The sequence below is a fragment of the Pipistrellus hanaki genome (genome assembly GCF_964339955.1).
Source record: "Pipistrellus hanaki genome assembly, chromosome: X".
NCBI classification, from domain to species: domain Eukaryota; kingdom Metazoa; phylum Chordata; class Mammalia; order Chiroptera; family Vespertilionidae; genus Pipistrellus; species Pipistrellus hanaki.
Genome location: NC_140524.1, coordinates 18,701,033 through 18,717,319, shown reverse-complemented (window position 1 = coordinate 18,717,319; position 16,287 = coordinate 18,701,033). Strand labels below are relative to the sequence as shown.

Sequence of the window (16,287 nt, the reverse complement as noted above, 5' to 3'; positions counted from 1 at the left end):
AATAATCAGACTGAAAAGTAAACAATAGCAAACCACCACATTCATCTAGCATTTTGTGCTGCCTGCATTTTTTTTTTTTTTTATTAAGCCTGTTTTGTTTTTTTTCCCCAAAATTTTCTTTGGGTCGATCTAGAAAAGAGGAAATGCTATTAACAATCACTATTCTTCATATGAAATTTATTTGTATTATTTTCAATTATTGCTCCCAGACATTTTAGCACCCAGTCTACATCCCATTAGGTTAAACTGATGGTAACTATATGGCCAGATAAGTAGCAATTTTAAAGGTGTGCAGAATTGAAACTGACACAAACCTTTACAAAATTACTAATTTTCCAAATAATAAAAAATTTTGTGAAATCAATTCTTGTCCTCTGAAAATCCAAATGAGAAATCTCTGATTCTCAGATATTTTCTCACACAATCCCACAGTGAATTTGTAGAGTAGGTACTATGATTATATCCATTTTACAGATAAGGAAACAGAAGCCCAGATAGGTGAAATGACTAATGTAAGGTCACACAAATAATGAGTGATGGAACCATGATTTAAACACATTCTAACTTATAATAGAGTAATATTCAAATTAACCATCACTCCAAGACAAAATAGCGGCCCCCATAGCCACAAGATGGTGGCACCCAGTCCCCTCAGCTCTGCTGCTGGAGTGTCCGGCCTGTCCACAGGAGCAGCGAGGCTGGATCTGCCTCTGGAGGGGTTTTTGATCCACCCCCGACATGGCAGTCAGAGCCTGGACAGCAGGGCATGCAGGTTTCCTTAGCGAAGTGGCAGCAGGGAAGCCCCAGGCCCAGCAAACAGAGCCCGGACAGCAGGGCTTGGGGGCTTCCTTAACAATGTGGCTTCAGGAACACCCCCAGCCCCCACAGACAGAGCCAGGACTACAGGGCATGGGGGCTTCCTTAGTGTGTCAGTGTCGGTGAAGCCCCAGGCCTGGCAGACAGAACACACTGCAGGGCATTGGGGCTTTCTTCACATGGCTCATGGTGAGGCAGTCAGAGAGTGGTCCTAAGGTAAACATGGTCATCATTTTTTTAGCAAGGGCATGATGGGGTAGCTTATCTCCTAGACTGCTATGCTGTTTCATAGTCTAGGCCTTTCAAAACTCCCCAAATGAACTGCAATTGAAGTGTTGACAAGCTTGAAGAAAGTGGTCAAAAGTAGATTGAAACACTGTCAACAAGAATGTTTTTGCATGGGCTGAGTCGAGGAACATCTAAGAGTTTAGACAGCAGGAATTGCTCTGAGTCAACAAATTTAAATCCCCTGGGAAATGGTCTTTGACCTCTTGTCCTTGAGACATGTCTATCAAAGACTTGCTGTGGTTCTGTGTCTTGTTCTACAAATTAGTACTCCCTCTAGACACAGTAGTGCTAGTTTGTTCACCAGAGAAAACATTCTCTGGATAGAGAATTTATGCAGGTGACATGATCTTCTAATTTCTGGGAATAACTTTAAAAAAAATTTTTCTATATCTCTAGGAACTTTCTTTCCCATCCTTCCTAGCCTTTTTTATTCCAAATAAATTATTTTTTAGTGGCCATGTTTTTACAATAAAGACAAAAAAGAGTGCTTTGTAAGAATGGTGCAATTAGGGTTCTTCTTTCAGACAAGGTAAGTATCAGTTTTTTTCACACTGTAGGAAAGTCATGGAACTACAGTTGATGTACTGAGACATAGCTAAAACTAGTCTTTTCAATTGCCATTTTTTGTTTACTTCTTTACTCTGCTGGTTAAAACCTGTCTTAAAGGTATGAATAGCATCGGTATCACAAAATCTGGAACATGGTTGAAATGGGCTGGGGGGAAAAAAGTGGTTCTCCATTCTATAGCAATACCACTTAATGAGTGAGTCAACCAACATGCCTTTAAGACCCTGTTAGAAACACATGAGGCCTTAGAGATCATCTAGTCCTATCCCCTCATTTATACCTGAGGCCCAGAATGGGACTGACTAAGCTAAGTTCACAAAGGCTAATGAAGAGCAGACTGCTATTCAGGTTACCCAAAGGCCTGCTAATTATTCTTTCTGCTATGCAACCAAACACACCAATGGAAAGAAATTATACATTTGCAATAGAGTAGGCCAATGACTTTATCCAGTTTTATGGTTTAAATAATAAGTCACTGTTCATTGAGTACTTTATGTGGGATATCTCATTTATTGAGCCACAACCTGTAATAAAGAAGTTTGACTTCATTTTTTGAATATGGCAGCTTTTAATGCTCACCATCTTCTCCATCCCATAATTCCCTACATTTGGGCAAGCTGATAAGAAAGCTTGGGTGCACACTCCTTTATTGCTGGCAGGAGATTCAAATCATACAAACTCTTGGCCCTGTGTGAGAACTCTCACTTCTACCCACTGACTAACCTCAATAAAGCCCCTGCCCAGTCTCCATTCCTTGTTCTGTAAAGCCGTTTTTGGACCAGCTTGGGAGGCTCTTCCTGCTTTTCCCAGAAAACAAAACAAAACAAAAAAAAACCATAAAGTAATTACAAACCTTTTATACCCTCTTAGTGTGTTTGGCAAGGGAACCAAATTTGGAGTAGATGACTACAACACAACTCTGAAGTAAGTGCTGTTATAATCAGCATGTTACAGATGAGGAAATTGAGCACTAGAGAGGTCAAAGTAATGCACAAGTGCCACAAAAGAGGCTTGCAAGGTTACAGAAACCACTTCTGAAAATAAATATAATGCTAAGATTTCAATGCAGAACCTAAGAATACTATGACTAAGGATAGTATTCTATGGCTACTGTGTGCTATTGAAATGTAAGCAAGGGATTTAAGAAGAATCATAATTTATAGGCAGAGTTCTTTCTCCAGGTCACACACCTACCGTGTTTCCCCGAAAATAAGACATCCTCCGAAAATAAGACCTAAGGCATGGAAAGATAAGACATCCCCTGAAAATAAGACCTAGCGCAACTTTGGGAGAAAAATTAATATAAGACACTGTCTTATTTTCGGGAAAACAGGGTAGTAAATCATGGAACTGATTGATACTCAGGCACTGGGACTCTAGAATCTACATTCTAAACTCCTCAAGCTGAAATCTGTCTTATTGGAAAGCTTGAACTCTTTCCACTGTGGCAGGAAAGTAAACTTTGGTTGATGAAGCTGTAGAAAGGCTATGCATATTTAAAAGTAATAATAAATACTAAGCACTGTACTGTTTTAAATTTAATCTTTATTACAATTCTGAACTGAATACCATTTTTATCCCCATTTTACAGATAAGGATATTGAAGGCTCAGAGAGTTTAAGAAACTTGCGAAGGTCACACAGCTAGTAAGGAATGTAACTGGCTTGGAAAGCTTTGTGGTTTGATGTATTAGAGATCATAATCTAATGTTCATTTGTAATATAGGCATTTTGGGTTCTCCCAGGTCTGTAATAATAAAGGTAATATTTCTCCCTATAGAGCAGTAAGCCATTTATAAGCATTGTCCTATTTAAATTTAGAGCTATGTTATAATATAATTACTAGCTTTATCACCATTTTTATAGAAGGACCACTTGAGTTTCAGAGAGGTTAACAAAACATGTTGAAGGAAAGCCAACTAATGTATAAACCTTGGACAGAGATGTGATTTGAAGTCTGTCTGATTATAATGCCCAAACTCTGAAAGCCTTACTTGCTGGTTTTATAGTTGAGTCCTAATTCTCTTCTCTGCCCACTGAAAGGACACACTATCTATCAAGGACCTAGCCATATCTTTAGGATTTTAAAGCACAACCAGCTGCACTGCCACGGCCCTCCCCCCATCAGCACCTCTTGAGCTGTTGCAGCATATTCCTCCTCAGCACCTCTTGTCAGATTCCTCATTCCTGCTGATTTCAGGGACTGGATTGTCACTGGAATTGCCATTGCTGCTGTAGCTACTCAGGCAGCACATGCTGCAAGTCCTTGTTATCTCAGGACAGCTCTTTTTGGTATGCTAAGGATTTATTCAGTATAAAAGGAAGAAGGAAAGGAGAACCTTCTGCTGCCCATACTTTTCTCTTCAGGAATATCCCAGAGTTTGTAGCCCTGGAAAAGGAACTGAAAATTCACATACCCAGAAAGAGAGTTCTGCATGAACCTACAGAAAATGGATAAGAATGCACCTACTAGGGGTGGCTCAAGAATGGTCCTCATAGACCCATAAGCCCTGCAAACAAATGTAGCCCTACAAAAAGATCCAAAAAGTGGACATAATTCCTTCAGTTTTCTTTCCCCAAGATTAGAATATGATTATCACTACTTTACCATAAAGGAAGTTCATGCTCATACATGATGGAGACAGTGCACTAGGACTTATGTGGACCCAAAAAGGAATGGAGATGCATCATCTGTAGAATTAAGCTTCTGTTTTTCCCACCTTCAGAAAAGTATAGATTTCAGGGTAGTGGGCAACAGGCAACATAGAAGCAATGAAGGTACTTTTATAGTAGTAGAAAGAGCCCTTGAGTTGATGTGAGGCAGGTCTAAGTTAGTTGTTTCAGCTCTGCCCTTGTACAGCAGTATGACCTTGGACAATCCCTCTCCTTTCTCTTCTCAGGCCTTCAAGTACTTCCTTATTGGAAATTCAGTGATCTATGCTCTTATTTTCTCTTTTTCAAAATTTATTGCAGCTAGAGTATTATTTGATTTTATTTAAGAAGGTGACAAACTTTCCTCAGGTGCCTCAGAGGATGTTCCTGGTACTGTGCAAGTTCCTCAAATAGAGCTACATGCAAAGAATCCAGGGAACACAAAGGCAGGGAGAGTCAGGGTAGGTGTCTAAGAAGAGGTGTCTCTGAATCTATGCCATGGAGGATGAGGGGCAGGGAAATAAGACCTGGCAGCAAAAGAACACAAGCTCTTCTGAATCATCTGAAGTTGTGGAAGGGCCAACAAGTACATGGCTCATTTCTAGGAACCTGGGAACTAAAAGAGAAATTTGGTATTGCTGTAGGTAGGTGTGTGGTGGTAGGAAATGAGGTTACAGAGCTAAGAAGTCAAGACCAAGTCATGGATGAAGTTGAATGGCTTGTCAAGGAGTTTGAACTTTGTTCTGTGGGAAGAACAGGTTGCCAACAAAGGTTTTCTAGAAGTGCAATTGCATAATTGGATTTTTTTCCCCCTGCAAGAACATCATTCAGTTCTCAGTATGGAGGATGAACTATAGTGAGGAGAATATGGAGGTCAGGAAGCTAGTTAGGATGCTAGTTGTATTGCAGACAAAGGACAAGGGCCCTCTGGTGGACAATTATCTCCATTTCCTGATAGATGATATATATGATATATTCATACCCTTGTTTAACCCTCTCCCCTTGAGTACAGGTTGGACCCAGGGTCTCACTCTTAACAACAGGATGATGTTACTTCCAAGATTAGATTATTGAAAGACTGTGACTTTCGAAGCCAGCTGCCATGTTGTAACCTTCCTATGGAGAGGTCCAAATTGCAAATAAATAATTTCCCTGGTCAAAAGCTAGCTAGGACCAGAGACCTGTTCACAGCCACTTGAGCAAACTGGGAAGTCGGTCTTCTGAGGCAAATCAACAGCCACATCAGTAACCTTGGAAACAGATCCTATTCCAATGGAGCTTTGAGACAACTGTACTCCCAGCCAAACCCTTGACTGCAGTCTTGTGAAAGACAAGACAACTACACCATGCCTGGATTCCCACAGAAATTGTGAGATAGTAAGAATCATTTTATGTTGCTAACATTTGAGGTAATTTCTTAGAAAGAAATGGATGAATAATACTAGCCCCAACTAAGTCAACGGAAATGAAGAATAGATAAATTCTGAAAATGGAAGCAAACTTAGTTGGAGTGTGAGAGGGAACGAAATGTGTGGGTAGACATGGATGATGTTTAAATGAGGTGGAAAATAGAGTAGAAGATGTTGCTTTTTTGAGGAAAACGATGAGCTAGTTTGGTCCACTCAATGTCTGTGAGCCTGTAGGACATACTAATAAATATATTCAAGAGGCAGTTGAATCCAAAGGTCTGAGGCTCAGAAAAACCATATATATGGACTGGATTCTTTTATCATCAGATAAGGTGTGTTCTCTCTCTCTCTCTCTCTCTCTCTCTCTCTCTCTCTCTCTCTCTCTCTCTCTCTCCCCCCCCCCCTCCGTGTATCTTCTCCCAAGTAATTACCTCCCATTCTAAAACACTTTTCCTTCACTTTGTAGCCATATTTGTGTCCCAGTTTTACCTGATAACTCCAAATATCAGTGACTCTCTCTCCACCTTTCAAATTTACATGAGCCTTATCCAAATGGGATAAATTCCAGTGGAAAGAACGCTCTGCAAACCTGCCATTGGCTTCTACTTGTAACCATTGGCAAAATCTCTAGAGTTCATATGTAGTTTATACACACAACCTAATTTTTCTTGGAAAAATAAATCATATAAAGTAATAAAGCAGGAGAGCTTGTTACAGAAAGAAATCCAGTACATGGAGAGTCTAGAAAATGTCAAGTTGACCCAAAGATCTTTTTCAGGAGTTGGTAGTGGTGAGGGTGTTTCTGTCTAACCTGCAAAATGTAAACAGAGCCTGCAGACAGACTGAAAGACAGCTCTATCAGCTCTGCTGGAGGTGTTGACACCACTATCCTACCCAGGGTGTGAGCACAGAAGTTTGTTACCATTCTAATTTTGCTGAACTGTTTGGGGATTTTGACATTACAGATATCCTGTTCTTGTACAGAGACTCAGAAAAATCTTAAAGTTAGAAGGCACCTTAGAGGTCTTTTTAGAACAGTCCACAAAATAATTCTGGATATTTAAAGCTATGTACTTGCAAATAAACAATTGTATTTCAATTGAACAATTAATAAAGCAACAAATTGAATTATTTTCAGTTGAACATATCAGTAGATGGAATTAAATTTTATAGTATATAAAACCACCTTAAATATGATGGAGCAATAGTTCATTTGAACAAAAATGATGTGTGTATGAATGATTGTGGTTATGTACAGAATCGTATAGTACCAAACTGAAGTCCCATATAGAAATCCATTTTCTTGGCCTTAAAAAAGCCAGGGTCTGTGTTCTCTATATCTCTATTAATGTTGCCTCCCTCTCTATGCACCCCCACACAAGGTGAAAAAGAGAATCCTATCTCTAGATCCTACCACTTCTCATTTTCATTGTTACTACCCCAAATCAGGTCTTTCTTACCTGAACCAAAATGAAACAGCCTCTTGGCCAATTCCCCCACCTCCAGGCTCTTCTAGCTCCAATTTATCATTCACACTGCAGTCAGCTCAATTTTGATAAAGCACTGACCAAAATCCTTTTGTGGTTCCCACTGAGTACAGAATTAAAGTTCAACACCTTATTGTATCATTTAAGCAGAATCTTTTCTATCAATCCAGTTTAATATCCTTAACATCTCGCTACCCCCTTTCTCTGCAGCCATGCTATTTAACCACATGAAGTTCCCTGACTCCAACATATATGACTGAATCTTTTTCATGCCATTCTATTAGCCATAAATGTCCACTACTTCTCTTCCTATAAAAGTCCTACACTCCCATTTGACCCAATGATCTCACTTTTAGGAATATATCACAAGAAACTAGAAACACCAATCAGAAAGGATATATGTACCCCTACATTCATAGGAGCACAATTTACAATAGCTAAGATTTAGAAACAGCCTAAGGGCCCATCAGCAGATGAGTGGATTAAAAAACTGTGGTATATATACACAATGGAATATTATGCTGCAGTAAAAAAAGGAGTCCTTACCATTTGCAACAGCATGGATGGAGATGGAGAGCATTATGCTAAGTGAAATAAGCCAGCCAGAGAAAGATAAATACCACATGATCTCATTCATTTGTGGAATATAATGAACAACATAAACTGAAGAACAAGGACAGATCCAGAGACAGTGAAGAATCTATCAAACTGCCAAATCTCAGAGGGAAGATAGGCGAGGGTGGGGGAAAGGAGGAGAGATCAACCAAAGGACTTGTATGCATGAATATAAGCCTAAACAATGGACACAAACACTAGGGGTGTGAGGGCATGAGTGGGGGGACTGTTGGGAAGTTAATGGAGGGATGAGGACACATATGTAATACCTTAATTAATATAGAAAAAAAAATTTTTAAGTATTACATACTGTATAGGATTGAGCTTAAATTGTATCTTCACTACCCTTTGGGACAGTGTAGATGGACCTGAAAATATTATGCTAATTGAAATAAGCCAATCTGAGAAATACAAATATAACATAACTGGAGGCCCAGTACACGAAATTCATGCACGGGGGAGTGTGTCCCTCAGCCTAGCCTGCACCCTCTCCAATCTGCAACACTTTAAGGTAGGGGTGTCGAACTCAATCAGAGAAGGGGCCAAAATCTAAAATCCAGCCTAAATCGCGGGCCGAATGGTTTACTGAACAGTCACAAACTGACAATGTCATAAACTGACAGCGGAGTGCAGTGATGACAGCGTGGTGCGGGCCACATTGCAAGGCCTGGCGGGCTGGATTTGGCCCGCGGGCCTTGTGTTTGACACATGTGCTTTAAGGGATGGACATCCCTCTCACAATCCAGGACTGCTGGCTCCCAACTGCTCACCTACCTGCCTTCCTGATTGCCCCTAACTGCTGCAGCCTGCCAGCCTGATCACCCCCTAACCACTCCCCTGCCAACCTAATCGATGCCTAACTGCTCCTCTGCCAGCCTGTTTGCCCCTAACTGCCCTCCCCTGCAGGCCTGGGTCCCCCCATCTTCCCTTCCCTGCAGGCCTGGTTGCCCCTAACTGTCCTCCTCTGCTGGCCTGATCTCCCACAACTGCCCTCCCTTGCAGACCTAGTCCCTCCCAACTGCCCTACTTTGCTGGCCATCTTGTGGTGACCATCTTGGGTCCACATGGGGGCAGCCATCTTGTGTGTTGGAGTGATAGTCAATTTGCATATTATTCTTTTATTAGATAGGATTAGATAGGATAGAGGCCTGGTGCATGGGTGGGATCCAGCTGGTTTGTCCTGAAGGGTTTCCTGGATCACTGTGAGGATTCCCTTGGGGCATGGAGTGGCCTGGGTAAGGGCCCTGTGGTGGTTTTCAGTCTGGCCAGACCCCCTAGCAACCCAAGGGAAGCCCTGATATCTGGGATTTATTTATCTTTTATAATTGAAACTTTGTAGCCTTGAGCGGAGCCAAGCCTACTGCTTGCGCTGTGGCTGCAGCCATTTTTGTTGGGGTTTATTTATAATCTATAATTGAAACTTTGTAGCCTTAAGCAGAGGCCAAGGCAGGCCAGGGCAGGCAGAAAGCTTGCTTCCTCTCTTGCTGAGGAAACCCAAGCCTCCTGCTCTCTCCATGGCCGCAGCCATTTGGTTGGATTAATTTGGATAGACGCTCCTGATTGGCTAGTGGGCATGGCTTGTGGGTGTAGCAGAGGTATGGTCAATTTGCATATTACTGTTTTATTAGATAGGATATCACTTATTTGTGGAATCTAATGAGCAGATTTAATTGACCAACAAAATAATATCTGAAACACACAGGCGTGGAAAAGACTGACATACCTCAAGGTGGGTTGGGGAATGTGATTAAATGAACCAAAGAATTTATATACTTACTAGAGGCCCAGTGCACAAATTTGTGAATGTGTGAGATCCTTTGGAGTGGCCTGTGGAGATCGGGCTGAAACCATCAGTCCAACACTGCCTGCCCCTCCTGCCTGATGCTCCCTTATCCTGGCCCTGCTGCACCTGCCACAGGCTAGCTCACAATCAGCCTCAATCAAGAGAGGCTCATGCTGCAGTTGGGGTACTCACCAGCCATGAGCCCTGTGTCTGACATCCATCCTGAGGGGGATGGGGGAAGCCAGGACTCCATCAGCCCTCTAGATGGGTGGACTCCCTTGCCCGCCCAGGATCCAGATGCATCCACTGACATTCGAGCCCAGTTGTCAGAGCCCCACCTGGCAGCTGATTTTATATCATTTCTTCCTTGTGGAGCATCTAGGGACTTTTAGAAGGCCTGTTGAGCTGTCAGGATTGTGATGGTGGCACAAGTCTTTTGGTGCCTGGCTCATTCTCTGGAGATTGGATCTGCAGGACTACTGAGGGAGGGAGTGGCTGCCTCTAGGCTAGTGGGCTGCCGGAGGGGTTGGTCAGCTGAGCAGTGCTCCCACTGTGGAAGCCCACTGACCACCAGGGGGAAGCTCCTGCATTAAGAATCTGCTGCCTGGTGATCGGTGCACGTCATACCAACTGGTCATTTCACTGTTCGGTCTATTTGCATATTAGCCTTTTATTATATAGGACTAGAGGCCTGGTGCACAAAATTCATGCACTTGGAGGGATGGGTCCCTCAGCCCAGCCTGTGCTCTCTTGCAGTCCAGGAACCCTCAGGGGATGTCTGACTGACATGGAGGACTAGTGGCCTGGTGCATGAAATCTGTGCACATTAAAAGGGAATTAATTAGAGGAAATATTTCAATATTGCTATTTGCCCTTTCTCTATAATAGAAGTGTCAGAGATGAAATTAGTAAAATGTATGTGAAAATTTTCCTCCTATCAGAGTATAGGGCATGCTGCTGGACCCAGAGTCAAGTCCCTGCCCACCCGCATGTGCCTAGAAATCACACAACACCCAGACCCGGCCGGTCCCACCCTCATTGGGCAAGATCCAGACCCAGCCAACCCCACCTCTGTCAAGCCCAAGCAGGCAGAGGATGCAGCCTCAGGTCCTCCAGTGAACTCTCAGGTCCCCTGGCCTGCTGTGGGCTGGGAGTGAGGCCCGAGGTCCCTCAGCTCAGCACCAGGGTAGGCAGCGTGGCCTGAGGTCCCCTGGCCTGGCACCGGGGTGGGTCACGTGTCTTGAGGTCCCGATCAAGCCCCACCAGGCAAGGGGTGCAGCCTGAGGTCCCCTGGCCCAGCACCGGGGTGAGGGGCGTGAACTGAGGTCTCCCATCAAGCCCCACCAGGCAGGGGGGCACAGACTCAGAGCCCCCATCAAACCCCACCTGGAGGGCACAGCCTCAGGTCCCCCATCAAGCCTGACTTAGCGGGGGGCACATCCTCAGGTCCCCTGTCCAGCACTGTGTGGGGAGCACAGCCTCAGGTCCCCCACCACAGGGCAGGGGGAGCAGCCTAAGGTCCCCTGGCCCAGCATTAGGGTAGAGCACGCCTTGAAATCCCCCATCAAGCCCTGCCAGGCAGGGTGTATGGCCTGAGGTCCCCTGTTAAGCCCTGCCAGACTGGAGGCACAGCTTCAGGTCCCCCAGTGCCAAGGTGGGGTGTGTGGCCTGAGGTCCCCCAGCCTGGGGTGGGGGTGTGTGGCCTGAGTTCCCCTTAAGGTAGTAAAAACATGGGGGAGTAAGTAGGGACTGGGAAGATGAGGGAAGGGGAGAGGAAATGGGAAATATCTATAATACTATCAATAATAAAAGGTATATTTTTTAAAAAATTTCAGTAAAATTTTAAAATTATGTCTACTAAGTATTATACATTTGTTTTTTTTCTTATTAGGGATTTCCAAGATCCACATATAAAAGCATACTAATAATATCTAAGGGTAATATATGTATGGTAATTTAAACTTCTGGTAATTTTTGTTGATATTTCCATAGAGAATAACATTTTAAAAGTAAATGAACTCTTTTAAAAATATATATATTTTATTGATTTTTTTTACAGACAGGAAGATAAAGAGTCACCCCTGGCCCGAGGTGAGAGGAGAAGCCTGAGGTCTCCCAGCCCAGCACCAGGGCAGGTGGCACACCTTGAGGGCCCACGTTAAGCTCTGCGAGGTGGGGGGTGCAGCTACAGGTCCCCCAACCAAGCACCAGGGCAGAGGGTGCACCTTGAGATGCCCTGTCAAGCCCCAATGGGATGGGGCCATGGCCTGAGGTCCGCTGGCCTGACAACTGGGCAGGAGGCGTAGCCCAATGTCCCCTGTCAAGCCCCACCCAGCAGGTCCCCTGCCTAGACCCAGTGACACACAGTCTCAGGTCCCTGCTGATTGCTCCTTAAGGCTCCTTACAGGAACTCAGCCTCCACTGTGGGTACAGCCATGTTGTGTTACAGAAACCATGCCTCCGCTGTGAGGGCTGTCAACTTTGTGATGTTGTCATGGTCAATTTGCATATTCCCTTTATATTAGATAGAATAGTCATAGCCCATGGACACAGGCAATAAGGTAGTAAAGACATGGGGGAGTAAGTAGGGACTGGGAAGATGAGGGAAGGGGAGAGGAAATGGGAAATATCTATAATACTATCAATAATAAAATGTATATATTTTTTAAATTTTATCTTCTCTAGGAACACTTTTCTTCAGCTTTCTCACAGACCCTGGCTCTATGATAGAATGGCTTCCATTTTATTCAGTCGCCAGACAGAGTCCCTTATTGACCTTCTATCTCCAACCCTCTGTGCTTCCTGTTGAAACACACTTACTGACACATAGAATACCTTAAAATTTTTATGGAATAAAAAATCTTGTGCATTGGCAAAGCTTTTCAAACTGATTTCAAAAGTCTCTGATGGCTTAACATTTAAATAAAGTTAAATTTCAGTAAAATTTTAAAATTATGTCTACTAAGTATTATACATTTGTTTTTTTCTTATTAGGGATTTCCAAGATCCACATATAAAAGCATACTAATAATATCTAAGGGTAATATATGTATGGTAATTTAAACTTCTGGTAATTTTTGTTGATATTTCCATAGAGAATAACATTTTAAAAGTAAATGAACTCTTTTAAAAATATATATATTTTATTGATTTTTTTTACAGACAGGAAGATAAAGAGTCAGAAACATCAATGAGAGAGAAACATCGATCAGCTGCCTCCTGCACACCCCCCACTGAGGATGTGCCCACAACCAAGGTACATTCCCTTGACCATAATCGAACCTGGGACCCTTCAATCGGCAGGCTGACACTCTATTCACTGAGCCAAACTGGTTAGGGCTAAATGAGCTCTTACTTTTTTAACAGGACATTTTTTTGTCTGTGAAGATTTCTTTAACAAAGTATGCATTTTTTTTTCTGTTAAAAAGAGAAATCTTTATTCTCTTGGCATTTCCTGGTAACCTGGACTGGAAAAATTAGATTAGAAGTCATAATTACTTCTTTGCTAGAAGTATGTGCAGTCTAACAAATTGGATGTCCTTGAATAGATTATATTTAATTCAATTTTGTTTTTTAATTTTCTATTACACTTGACATTCAATATTATATTAGGTTCAGTTGTACAGCATAGTGGTTAGACATTTATATAACTCATGAAGTGATCCCCTCAATAAGTCTAGAACACACCTGGCACTGTACAATATTATTGACTATATTCCCTATGCTGTAATTTGCAACCCCATGACTATTTTCTAACTACTGATTTGTACTTACTTAATCCCTTCACTTTTTTCACCATTACATCCAATCTACCACTCTTCTGGCAACCTACAGTTTGTTCTCTTTATTAGTCTCTTTCTGTTTTGTGTGTTCATTTATTTTGTTCTTTAGGTTTTACACGTAAGTGAAATACATGGTATTTATCTTTCTCCATCTGATTTATTTAACTTGGCATAATATTCTCTAGTTCCTTCATGTTGTCACAAATACGATTTCATTCATTTTATGACTGAGTAATATTCTATTGTATACATGTACCATCTTTTTTTCTAATCATCTATTGATGGGCTCTTGAATTACTTCCATAACTTAACTATTATAAGTAACTGAAGTCCTGGTGTATAAAATCCATGCACAGGGGGAGTATCCCCTCAGTCCAGCCTGTACCCTTTTCAATCCAGGACCCCTCAGGGGATGTCCTAGCTAGGGATTGGGCCTAAACCAGCAGTCGTACATCCCTCTCACAATCTGGGACCACTGGCTCCTAATTGCTCACCTGCTTGCCTGCTTGATCATCCCTAACTGCCCCCCTGCTGGGCTGGTCACCCCCAATAGCACCCTCTGACAGGCCTTGTCACCCCTTACTTGCCCCTCCTGCTGGACTGGTCACCCCCAACTGCCCTTCCTGTGGGACTGGTCACCCCATGCAGCCTGCTGCTTGGTAGTTTAATCACCCCTCACTAACACCCCTGCTGGCCTGGTCACCCCATGCAGCCTATTCGGTCACCCATTCAGTTGTGATGGTCACTTGGGCTTTTATATAGAGAGATTTGTAATAAACATAATGATGCAAATATATTTTCAAATTACTGTTTTGGATTTCTTTGAATATATACCAAGAAATATAAATACAGGGTCATATAATACTTTTATTTTCATTTTTTGAGGAACCTCAATACTGTTTTCCATAGTGGTTGCACCAATCTGAAATCAGGGATATCTGCTTTCTGAGCTCTAACCACTGTATCCCCAATCTGGCTTCTGCTCACACAGCTCCAGTCCACTCTGCCCTCTCTCTGCTGGAGCACAAGGTGGGTGACTCCACAGGGAATTTTGTGCATTGGCCTTTTAAGAGGGTGCCTGAATTTCCAGCCATCTCTCCCTGACTGACAGCAATGCTGCTGCTTTTCACAGCCATATATTATGTTCTCAGTTCTGGTGTTCTCTGCTGGGTGGACCAGTTTGGGGATTAGACCCCAGAGCTCTCAGTGGCAAACCCCCACAGCTGAGATATCTCTTTGGAACTTCAGTTGCTGTCCGTGGGTGACTGGCCAGCCCTTTCATGCCTCTGCCCCTCCTATCAGTCTCTATTCGGTTTCCATTTTTGGTCTCAAGTATCAGGGTTCTCTGCAGTGAATCTTCCATTGATTATTCAGGAAGTTTTTCTGTATTTTAGTTGTAATTCCAGTTTGTCCCTGGGAGTGTGTCCATGCAGCATCCACTTACTCTCCAAAGTATTCATTTTTAAACTGAGTTCTAAGTGTAGTTGCTACCACAAGAGTGATTTTTTTGTTGTAGTTTGAATCCAGGTTTTCAGTAATTAAATAGCTTATTGAGTGCTCAGTGTGCCTTCGAGCCTAGCGACTTCCCAGCGATCAGATCCTTGGACTTGCCTCACAGCATGGCCCCCAAATGCCAGCCCTCGCTCCCACTTCAAAAGAAGAAACCTAAACTGGATCCAGCCCCCAAGCCCGAGAAGAAGCCGACCCCGCCAAACGGACATGCCCAAGGGAGAAAAAGAACAGCAAGAAGCAATTGAACATATTGATGAAATACAAAATGAAATAGACAGACTGAACAAGCCAGTGAGGAGATTTTGAAAGTAGAACAGAAATATAACAAACTCCGCCAAAAGAGTTTTTCAGAAGAGGTCAGAATTGATCGCCAAAATCCCAAATTTTGGGGTAACAACATTTGTCAACCATCCATAAGTGTCTACACTGCTTGGGGAAGAGGATGAAGAGGCGCTGCATTATTTGACAAGAGTTGAAGTGACAAAATTTGAAGATATTAAATCAGGTTATTTTGATGAAAATCCTCACTTCGAAAATAAAGTTCTCTCCAAAGAGTTTCATCTGAATGAGAGTGGTGATCCATCTTCAAAGTCCACTGAAATCAAATGGAAATCTGGAAAGGACTTAAACGTTCAAGTCAAACACAGAATAAAGCCAGCAGGAAGAGACAGCATGAGGAACCAGAGAGCTTCTTTACCTGGTTTACTGACCATTCTGCTGCAGGTGCAAATGAGTTAGAAGTCATCAAAGATGACATTTAGACAAATCCTTTACAGTACTACTTGGTTCCTGACATGGATGATGAAGAAGGGGAAGGAGAAGGAGGAGGAGGAGGAGGAGGAGGAGGAGGAGGAGGAGGAGGAGGAGGAGGAGGAAGAGAGAAGGAGGAGGAGAAGAAGGGGAAGTGTTGGAAGATATTGACGAGGAAGGGGATGAGGATGAAAGTGAAGAAGATGAAGATGATGATGAGGGGGAAGAAGGAGAGGAAGAAGGAGGAGAAGATGTCTAATGAACATTGATGGATTCCAACCTTTTTTAATTTTCTCCAGTCCCTGGGAGCAAATTGCAGTTTTGTCTTTTGTTGTTGTTTTTTTCTTTTTCTTTTCTCCCCCTCTTGTGCTCAGTCACTCTGTTTTTGAGGTCTCTTTTTCTCTCCTTACAACATGGTTCTCATCTTATTTGAGGGGGGATGTACCTTGAGCAGAGTACAGTGGGAAAAGAATCTTTGCCCCTTTCTGTTCCAAATTCATTTTTATCCCTTCTGTCTCAAGAAAAACTTAATGGAATAACCACCGTGCTCTGTGGGAAAAAAGAAAAACCTACTGCTCCCTTAGCTCTGCTGGGAGCTGGAGGTTGCTAGGCCCCTGTGTAGTAGTG

General features: G+C 42.8%; 1 pseudogene across 1 annotated transcript; it reads left to right on the top strand.

Moving 5' to 3' along the window:
* The first annotated feature begins 15,017 nt into the window (after positions 1-15,017).
* On the top strand, positions 15,018-15,982 carry LOC311615047 (protein SET-like; annotated as a pseudogene). Its single transcript has one exon. The product of its transcript is annotated as a protein SET-like (transcript).
* The last annotated feature ends 305 nt before the right edge of the window (positions 15,983-16,287 follow it).